We start from the raw sequence: 11,598 nt of genomic DNA on the forward strand, positions 1-11,598 counted from the left end.
CAACCTAAAGTTAGGTTTGTTACTTATTGAGTACATGTGGTCGTTTGTACTCATACTACACTTTTGCACCTTGCGTGTAGATTTTGGAGCTGATATTTTTATATGTGGCGGGAGTTGGCATTGAAGATGTATCTGCGTTCCAGTTATAGCTGCCTTTTGTTCTTGGTAGCTTTAGACTTATGAATCTGTTTATGTACATTTCAAACAGATGATATATTTATTTCATACCACCTTTGTAAACTCTAAATCTTAGAAGCTCATGATTTGTACTACCAGTTCTTGGGAATTTATTGTATAAAAGTTCAATTGTATTATCATTACTTCTCTTAGTAAATCTCATTTGAAGTGGATTGTTGCTAATTGGCTTACCTAGCGGTTTGGGTTAGGTGCCATCACTATTAGTTGGATTTTGGGTTGTGATAAGCATACATGGCATATTTTCCTTGGCTTATTTGATTTGACTTGGCATATCACGTTTTTTAATATGTGGTGTGATTCTATTGACTCTTCAATTTGACTTGTCATGCCACATCATTTGTCCTATAGTACAAATTTGGACCTTTAAGATAAGATGACAACTTGGACTTAGAAGGGAGGTCATTATTAATTTGTAGTCCAATTAATTAGACTAGTTCATCACAATTCATATTTATTAAACTTAAATAATTAATTCAATTATATTAGCTTATAATATTTATTTGGAGTAATATATATTAATTTAAAAATATAATTTAATTTTTCTATAAATTTAAATCTAATAAAATTTAAATGCTTATAATACATTGTTATTCTTATATAGTTTTTACTATTGTCGTAGCTCCACATTTATCCTTTTTTTCAACGGTTTTAAATAGCTTTTTATATATGGGTGGATATATTAACTCTTACTATAAACCAATGGTCATTGATTATTCTTATTTGTGCCAATATATTTTCTTATATTTATGTAAAAGTATGCCAAGTCTGTCGGGTGATCGGCCTCTTTTACAAACTCATTTGGGGAACTAACCCTCAAGTTATATTATTTACAAGGTGGCATTTTTTTTAAGATTAAGGAAAATTAGGATTAACAAAGTGAAAAGGTGTATTCTACCGTACACCCAAAGTCTTGAAAAATACAATTTGGCCCAGAATATAAATAAACATATTTTACCAAAAATGAAAAAATCAAATCAGTTCTCTCCATAAATCCCCCGCTTCTGGCATGCTCTAGCAGAGCTTTCGGTCAAATTCGTTAATTGATTGAGCTCAGATTTTTGTCGATAACTATTTGTCCTTAAAGTTGGATCACAATTAAACTTATAATGTGGTTCTAAGGACACGTGATTTCACTTAATACGAATTGATAAATATGAAGATTAATAACAGAAATGAACTATAAAGTAAAGCAAATTAGTGTTAAAATAGAACTCAGCCCTCGAGTTTGAATACCCTCGAACTGGTTGATGCAAGAACAATTAAAATATAACAAGCTGATGAACAATAGTATAAACGAGAAAGAGAATTATATTGCTTTGATATCTGTGAACAATGTGTGTTACAAATAATTAGAACCCCCCTTTAAATAGTAGAGGAATTTTACTTGTGGTATAATTCTAATTACAGAAGGAAATCTCATGATTAGCTAATTAACTGTTTCTGATTTGATCCGTTCCGAGATTTACGCCATGATCCTCGACCAGTCACGGATATCTCGCCTTTTCTGTTATTGTGCTATCTTCAATCTTGCTCGATGTCTGTCTCATTTGGGTACGATCGCTACTAGTCTCGATCTCGACAGGTACCTTGATTCTGATCTCGGTACCTTATCCTCGTAATTTAGTCGGTTCCGTTACGAGGCCGCCCTTCGATGCAACCTCCCGGTCTCGGTCAAATAGTAAAATCGGGTGGGCCCGATTTTAACCGTATACATATAGTCCCCTCATTTTTTGGAGTGAAATGACAAGAAACGAAATGAGCCTTCGATTTTCTACCTCGACCTGTCATAACGTCAACCTCGTGACGTAAGCGACGGGAGTGATCGAAACGTCCCGTCGGTACAGTTTCCCAAGTCATTAGTGAGTGTCAGTTGGTGGTCGGCCACTAGTACCTTTGAACCGTCGCCGTGAATCCAATAAATAGACTCATTTCTCATTGATCCAAACTTTACTTTCACTTCCTTCTAATCTCCAAAGCTTTTACATCTCTTAAGTTCTTCCCTTATACAAATCTTCAAGTTTTGTTGTTAATCCTTTCTCAAACGTCAAGTCCTATTATCTTCCTCTTCTTCAAACTTACACAAAAATGGTAAAAACATCAAAAACGGTACCACAAAAATAAGTTGCTTCATCTTCTCAACCGGCCGGCGGGAAAATTCCGGTGGAACCCCATCTTGAGTAATGCATTCCTAGGAGATGCGCGCTAAACTCCGATTTCAAGACCGATAAAGCCTCGTCAATTTCTGGTCGATTTGAGCCAATGTCGAGGTATATATACTCGATAACTGAGGGATACCTTAAGCAGGTAAAGAAAGACTGCAACTAGGAGGGCAAAGAGGTAGTGATCCCAACCCCCGAAGAAGACATCACCACCCATGTGGAAGGATTTCTAAGTGTTTATACTTACCCTTTCACGCTGGGATCTCTCGACCCCGTCATCGTTGATTTTTGCTGTCAATATCAAATAACCCTAGGCCAAATCCATCATTCCTTTTGTCGAATTGTTATTCTGCTCCGATTCTTCGTGAGCAAAGTTGATGGGCTCCCTTTCACCCTCGATCACCTTATCAGATTGTATATCCCCCGCCTCTATCGAGGTGGGTTAATAAAACTCCAACGTCAGGCTACCAAAGTGTTGTTCTCGAGCATAGACGAGGACAAGGATCGAGGCTGGATGGACCGGTTCGTTCGAGTGAGGACTTTTGACCTAATCCCAGCCAAGAAAATGCCATTTCCTAGTAAATGGAACATAAATCGTAAGTACCGTCTCATTGTTAGCTTCCATGTATTATTTGTTCCTTTGTATTTTCTCATTTATCTATTTTTCCATGATGTAGTGGTCTCTTGGGTGCCCCGTATTATTACTGACCTCGAGAGCTGGGTTCGGAACTTGTCCTCGACCTCTACATATGTCGAGCGCTCATGGCACGATTTAGCAAAGGGCCGATGGGAGGCCAAGAATCATGGTAAGCCCACTTTTTGTGTATTTGATGATTTGATTAAGATGCCCTTCTTTTACTTATTCAATTTTCTTGTGTACAGGACTGGGCAAGGATGCGGTCATGAGGCCCCCGTCTGGTGAGGAGACTTCGACCCCAGTTCGTAAGCCGGCGAAGGATAAGAAGAGGAAAAGGACCTCAACCTCTGAGGATCCAAAGCTTAAGAAGAATCTGGTTCGTAAGCCGAAGAAAGACACTGTTGCCCTGCCTGCGGATGTGATTCAATGGCTAGGGGAGGAAGAAGAAGAAGATGAAGACGTTGGCTCGGAACTAGTGGCCCGAGTGAAGAAAACCATCAAAGCCCCAAAGGCCGCTGAGTCGGTGGTGGTTGAGGAGATTCCGCCTCGAGCCGAGGGGGTCTTGGAAAAGGAATCGGGCAAAGTCCTCGAGTCGTCGAAGATCGAAGATGCCTCCTGTCGAGATGAGCAAAATGCGGGTATGTCTGAAGGAGGCAATTCGGGAGGCCCAAGCTACGAGGACTCCAGAAGTAGACGGGGCCCATGGAGGGGTAGACCCCTTCCATGGTTACTTTATCGGGGTCGAGGATGCTACCGACCTGAGTGAGTCTCATCGATGAGGCTCAACAAGCTTTGAATCGGGTGAGTCTCAACTCCCTTTGTCGATATCATACTTAGTTTATTTCTTATCTTCCTGTCTAATTTCTTTTCTTTTTTCTGTATAGGCTTTGGCACTCCATCAGGAGGCATTTTCAAAGTCTCGGGCAGAGCTGAGCCGATGTGAGGCCGACCTCCGAGGGCTCACGGAGGAGAGAAATGCCCTTAAACGTCTCAGTGGGCAAAAAGAAGAGGAGATCAAGGACCTCCGAGCCGAGTTGGCCAAGGCTCACCAAGATCAGACCGACCTGATCGAGCAGGTAATGAAAATCTTAAAAGCTCATGGGCTCGATTTGGGAACGGTGGCTAACATTTCAATCTCACAGTTGCAGCAGAAGGTCGAGAGGATCGAGCAGTTCCGCGATGAGGTCAACATGATGAAGGCGGAGGCCTTCGGGTGGAAAGAAAGTATGGATCGCTTTGCTGCTGAAAAAGAGGCTGCTCGAGCCCAATTGTCATCGGTCAAAAGTCATCTTCGAGGCATGAAGGAGAAGATCCCAGCTTAGGCAAATAAAATAGAGGAGCTCGAGGCTCGGTTGGCTTCCGAACTTGCAAAAGCCAAATCTGAAGCTGAAAAGGAAAAGGCCGAGGCATAAGCGATCGTGGTCGTCTACCGGGTCGATGCTGAAGCCGCTCAAGTCCAAGCGAGAGAGGTAGCTGAGACCACTCAAACTCGAGCATATTGGATTGCTGAACTCACCAAATGCCAATCTCGGAGGGAAACCCTCGAGGAGATCCATGCTCAAGGTTTCGATCTTACCAACGAGATAATAAAGGCTAAAAAGCATGAAGTTGATGCTAGAGCGCTGGCCTCTTTCGATGATGATGATGATGATGGCAGCAAGAGCGGGTCCGAGAATGGGGAGGACCTCGATGGAGAAGAAGCTGCCCCTGTGGAAAATTAGGAATCTTAAGCTTTTTATTTTTTTATTTTTTGTGTGGGACCCTCATCGATCCTTGTAAATATTTTCGTATATATAAAAGATATTTTTTCTCATTGACTTGTCTTTATTCTATTTCCTGCCTCGTGAAAATTCTATTTCATTTATGCCTTCATGCCTTACAGAGATTTTGCTCACAAGTTTGGGACTTTAGGCAACTAGACCGAAGTCGGTCCAGTGTAGTCTTTAAAATCAAGTGAGTACTTGTTCGAACTCGAAGTAGAGTGACCCTTAGGTTTTAGTTTAGTAAGGACAATTTCTCGAACTCAAGAAATAAAATGGACCTTAGGCTCTTGAATTAGGCCGATATGGCCTCAAAAGAATGGATTTTCCCCTTTTCGGCTTGAAGAATTAATCATAAAAAATTTTCATGCCTTAGCACGAGATAAATTTGTACCCATTAGGTTTTTCGAGGATTGGTGTTATCGAAATCCTTTGCTTTGTTATGCCTTAGCACAAAATTGTCCGGGAGTTCGAACAATTCGATACCCCTTAGGGTTTTTCGAGGGTCGATATTATCGAGACCCTTAGTAATTCAGCCAAGGGTTGCCCTTTTTAACGGGTTTTTGAGAATATTTGAAGGCCTGTTTTATAACGGAATTCGTACATCTCCGAACCATGTTAGTTTGGTCGTAGCCTTTAGTTTGGGATTTTCCCCTTAGGCTTATTTCACTGATATACTTCGAACTCATTCGAAGTTTCAGTCCCCGAGTGGGGTGGCCATGGCCTATAAAATCGAGGATTGCCTCTTTATGGTCTTACGATTTTAAGGTTTACTAATTCGATCATGTCGAGTTTTTGGACGGCAGTCCCTGCGTATAGGGTAAATTGTTTGAACTTCAGTTGTGATCGGCCCTTAAGACAGTTTCCATAATAGATCATAAGTAAGAAATTGTAAAGTATAAATTTCTTTAAGGCATAGAATATCTGGTAAGGAAAAATACTTCTTTCCATAGATTATACATGCGTACATGTTTTGCCATTAGGGCTCAAGTAATCTACATGGACACGGTTCATTTGACTGTTTGGTCCTTTACCTATCAAGGCCCTGTCGACACGAAGTATTTTCCTTGTAACTATCCGAGGGTGATGCCCTCCAGTATTCGAGGTTGATTGTAAAGGAGCCTCAAATACTGTTGAATTGCTCTAAGTTAGCACGAACCAACTGAGCTACGAGAGCTGCTTGTCTAATTGTATTACTCATGGGCGGCTTCAAAACGATGCCTAGCCGGACCCCTTCACGTTTGAAGCGCCGTCTGTAAAGCAGGTCCACACCCCCGATGATGTACCCGACTTTAATAATAGTTCCTTTTCGACCTCGGGTGCGAGGGCTGACGTAAAGTCGGCCACGAAGTCCGCTAAGATTTGAGACTTGATGGTCGTTCGGGTTTGATACTCGATTACGTACCCACTAATATCGACGGCCCATTTGGCCAATCGGCCCGAAAGTTCGGGCTTATGCAAAATATTGCGAAGGGGATAGGTAGTCACCACACAGATCAGGTGACACTAAAAATATAGTTTTAATTTCCTAGAGGCACTTATTAGGGCAAGCGCTAATTTTTCTAAGTGTGGGTACCGGGTCTCGTCCTCACCTAAAGTTTGACTGACATAGTAAACAGGAAATTGTGTACCTAGTTCTTCTCGAACTAGGACCCTACTTACCGTGATTTTCGAGACTGCTAAGTACAAGTAGGGTTGCTCGTCCACTTTCGGAGTATGAAGCAGTGGCGGGCTCGAGAGGTACCGCTTTAATTCTTCCAATGCTTGTTGGCATTCCGGGGTCCATGCAAAATTCTTCTTCTTTTTGAGCAGTGAGAAGAACCTCTGACTTCTATCTGAAGACCTCGAGATGAATCGGCCTAGGGCGGCTATGCGCCCTGTTAATCTTTGTACAGCGTTAATAGTGTCCACGACTGTGATGTCTTTAATTGCCTTGATCTTATCGGGGTTGATTTTGATCCCCCGATTTGATACCATAAAGCCGAGGAACTTGCCCGAGCCGACCCTGAATGCACATTTCTCCGGGTTGAGTTTCATTTAGTATTTTCTTAATATATCGAAGGTCTCCTGCAAATATGCCAAATGGTCCTCTACTCGCAGGTACTTAACTAGCATATCGTCAATATAAACCTCCATTGATTTACTTATTTGTTCTTCGAGCATTCGATTTACTAAGCGTTGATAAGTGGCACCAGCATTTTTTAGTCCAAACGGCATTACATTATAACAATAGGTGTCGTACTTAGTGATGAACGAAGTTTTTTCCTGATCCTCCGGGTTTATTTGTATTTGATTGTACCCGGAGCAGGCATCGAGAAAACTAAGGATCTCGTGGCCGGCCGTGGCATCGATCATGCGATCGATATTCGGCAGAGGAAAAAAGTCTTTAGGACATGTTTTGTTTAAATCTTTATAGTCTACTCACATTCTAAGTTTATTTCCCTTTATAGGGACTACGACTACGTTTTCTAACCATTCGAAATATTTTACTTCCCGAATGGATCCTATTTTTAGAAGTTTGTCTACCTCATCCTTAATGAATGCATGTTTTACCTCGGACTGGGGCCTTCTCTTTTGTTTTACCAGGCGAAACTTCGGGTCCAAGCTCAGTCGATATGTAGTGATCTCCGGTGGGATACCTATCATATCTAAGTGGGACCAAGCAAAATAATCCATATTATTGATAAGAAATTTAATGAGTTTTTCCCTGAGCTCGGGGATTAACCCTGTACCCAGGCATACCTTTCGATCGGGTAGATGCTCGATCAGTATGACTTGCTCCAGCTTTTCGACTGTCGATTTAGTGGAGTCGGAATCCTCGGAGATTATGAAGGATCGAGGGGTCCAGTAGTCATCGTCCTCATCCGTTCCCTGCTTCTCCAACTGAGTCGAGGCTAGTGGTTGTGGTTGCTATTTAGCTTCCTGTTTTCCTTTGGACTCTGATCACTTTGTTGACGAAAGCGCCGATACCGGTATTACTTCGTCGACCGTGAACATCTCTTTGGCAGCATGTTATTCCCCATACACCATTTTTACTCCATCCGGTGTTGGTAACTTCAGCATTTGGTTATGGGTTGAGGGGACCGCCCTCATGTTGTGAATCCAGGGTCTTCCGAGCAGTACGTTGTATCTCATATTGCCCTCGATCACATGGAACTTTGTTTCTTGAATAGTTCCAGCTACATTTACTGGTAGGATGATTTCACCTTTAGTTGTTTCACTCACCATGTTGAAGCCATTGAGAATCCGAGCTGCGGGTACAATCTGATCTTGTAAGCCGAGCTGCTCCACGACCCTCGATCGAATAATATTGGCTGAGCTTCCTGGATCAATTAAAACACGTTTAACCTGAATTTTATTCATAAGGATAGATATTACCAAAGCATCATTGTGGGGTTGTGAGATCCCTTCTGCTTCCTCATCATTGAATGATAAAGTGCCTTCTGGCACATAGTCTCGAGTTCGTTTTTCCCTGGTGATTGATACTTTAGTGCGTTTGAACACGGGCCCTTGTAGAATATTGACCCCACAAACGATCATGTGAATCACGTGTTGTGGTTCTTCCTGCTCGTTTTTCCTGTTTGCATCCCTGTCTCTGAAATGGTTTTTAGCTCAGTCGCTCACGAATTCTCGAAGGTGACCCTCGTTGAATAGACGGGCCACCTCCTCCCTTAGTTGTCTACAGTCTAACCATGTGTACCATGGTATTTGCATATTTGATTGGGGTTTCTTTGGGATGGATCAGTTTGTAGGGGTCTGGGCCATCTAGTATCTTTGATTCTCCCACTGGCTGACACAATACCTGATGCGTCGATGCTGAAGTTGTATTCTGATAATCGTGGTGCTTCTGTGGGATCGGCATGTTTATTGAAGCCACTTTTGCTTATGAGCCCTCGAGAGCTCTGTCCTCGATCGTTCCTTCGATCATTTTGGATGGGATTGCGTCCTGGGCCGCTGTTTTTACGATCTGCATTGTATGGTTGATACCGATATCTGTTCGATCGGGGTTCTCTGTCGATATCCCTTTGAGTTCTGCCGACGGGTTTGTTTGGATAAACGGAACCGGAAGGGGTCCCCAATTGATCATCCTCGACCCTGATCTTTGACTGGTACCGATTATGTACACCGACCCAGGTTACCGTTGGATATTCAATTAAATTCTGCTTTAGCTGTCGTGATGCCACTGAACTTCGTTCGTTCAAACCTTGTGTAAAGGCTTGAACAACCCAATCTTCTGTGACCGGTGGTAGTTCCATGCGTTCCATCTGGAATCGAGATACGAATTCCCTCAATATTTCGTTGTCTTTTTGTTTCACCTTGAAGAGGTCCGACTTCCTAGTCGCAACCTTTATTGCTCCGGCATATACCTTTACGAAGGAGTCTGCAAGCATGGCGAAGGAATCGATGGAATTAGGCGGCAAATTGTAGTACCATATCATTGCTACTTTCGACAAGGTTTCTCCAAATTTCTTCAGTAGAACAGATTCAATCTCATCGTCTTCCAAGTCATTCCCTTTTATTGCGCATGTATAAGAAGTGACATGCTCATTAGGGTCGGTGGTCCCATTGTAATTAGAAATTTCTAGCATTAGGAATTTCTTCAAAATGGGTTTCGGAGCCGCACTTGGAGGGAAAGGCTTCTTTACGAATTTCTTTGAATCCATACCCTTTAGAATTGGCGGTGCCCCCAGTATTTGGTCAACTCGGGAGTTGTATGTCTCTACTTTCTTATCATTTGCCTCGATTTTTTTCTCTCCCGATTCAATCCATTTAGTAAGCTCCTCGAGCATTTTCATAATGGCAGGGTCAGTCTCCGATTCGTTGGCGTTCGACCTTTCCAGCACATGCTCGGTCCTGTGGACGACTTCTGGTTCTATCCTACTCGGTGTTCGGTACTGATTTTGTAGTTGTGCTATAGCGGCTTGTTGAGCCTGTAACATTTCAAATATCAATTGGAGGCTAACTCCGCCATCTTCTCCGTCCTGCGTACCTCGACCACCTAATCAAATTTCCCTGCGTATGCTACCTTCAGGATCAATGCCCAAATTTGCATTTAGGGCGACATATGAACTGACATCGACGGGATTTTTAATTGGTACTCCCTTGAGGTCAGCCTGAGGAGCCTCGATCCCTGGGGCGGCTATATTGTCATTTTCCCCGTGAAACCGAGACTGTTGTCACCATGTGTAGGCACTGCTTGTGAGTTTGACATGTTTATCCTGAAAACAAAGATTCTTACGAGAACAAGTGTAAAGCAGTATGTGTTATCGGAATCAGTATTAAGCAATCACTATTATCCTTGGCCCCACGGTGGGCGCCAAACTGTTTAACCTTAAAATTAGATAACAATTAAACTTATAATGTGGTTCTAAGGACAAGTGATTTCACTTAATACCAATTGATAAATATGAAGATTAATAACAGAAATGAACTATAAAGTAAAGCAAACCAGTGTTAGAATGGAACTCAGCCCTCGAGTTTGGATACCCTCGAACTGGTTGATGCAAGAACAATTAAAATATAACAAGCTGATGAGCAATAGTATAAACGAGAAAGAGAATTATATTGCTTTGATAGCTGTGAACAATGTGTATTATAAATGATTAGAACCCCCCTTTAAATAGTAGAGGAATTTTACTTATGGTATAATTCTAATTACAAAAGAAAATCCCATGATTAGCTAATTAACCGTTTCTGATTTGATCCGTTCCGAGATTTACGATATGATCCTCGACCAGTCCAGAGGGAATCGAACCCCCATCTTTTCCAGCGAACCCACAACCCTTACCATTGAACCAAGACCCCTTTTGTTACTGGGTTCGGCAGTATATATTCATATAGATTTAGTAAATATTTCAATACAAATACAGGATTCCGGAAAAAGTCACTGAGTTCGTCCGAACCTGCACCCATTACTGTAGCTCCGCCCCCGGTTGGTCATCGACCATTCTTGGTTAATTAGATTGATCTGCCAAATATGATGGGACAATACCGTAGTAGGTGATTTTTATATGGGTGAGTGGGTGGAGACTGTAAAATACTGAAAATGATAGTCTATGCCGACGTCGACATTAGTTGTGATGTGCCTTGGAGTGGTTCTTTTAACGCGTTAGTTGAGAGCGTAACTAAATGTGGTAAGTTAAAATATGAACCTAGTGATATTTTAACTAGCTATACAATTAATTATGTGCATGGTAAGTTGAAAGCAGATCCTTATTTCATCAGGAATGATTAACATGTGAATGAGGAAGGTTGATGCGTATTTCGAGGCAGTAAGACTGCATTACAGTTTGATGCGTATGGAAGGTTCCTTTTTTTTTTTCGTATCTTATGGAGCTTGTATCAGAGGATTTATGAACATGAGGAAGGTTTTAGCTATTGATGGCACTTTTTTTAACAAGCATGTATGGTGGTATTCTCTATTAACTGCTGTAGGACAGGATACCGAGAATCATATATATTCAGTGGCATTTTGTGTAGTGGATAAGAAGTGCGATAACACATGAATTTTCTTTTTCAAGCAATTGAAGACCATATTTGATGATAATTTTGAGCTGTGCATAATCTCTAATAGGCATCTTAGCATAGCCAATGAAAATTTTCGGGTTTATAAGCATGCTTAATATGAAATTTGTATGAGGCATCTTGTTGAAAACCTGCGCCAAAGGTTCAAGTGTGGAGATTATCTTTATTACTATTATTTGGCAGCACACACATGAAGTAAAAATGAGTTTTTTGACCATTCTTAGCAACTTCGAGAAAGATACTCCCTAATAGCTAGATGTCTGGAGTTTGAGGTTTGGTTTAACATATGGAGCATGTTTTATTTTTCAGGAAACATGTA

The sequence above is a fragment of the Nicotiana tomentosiformis genome, chromosome 11, assembly GCF_000390325.3.
Source record: "Nicotiana tomentosiformis chromosome 11, ASM39032v3, whole genome shotgun sequence".
In the NCBI taxonomy this organism is placed as follows: domain Eukaryota; kingdom Viridiplantae; phylum Streptophyta; class Magnoliopsida; order Solanales; family Solanaceae; genus Nicotiana; species Nicotiana tomentosiformis.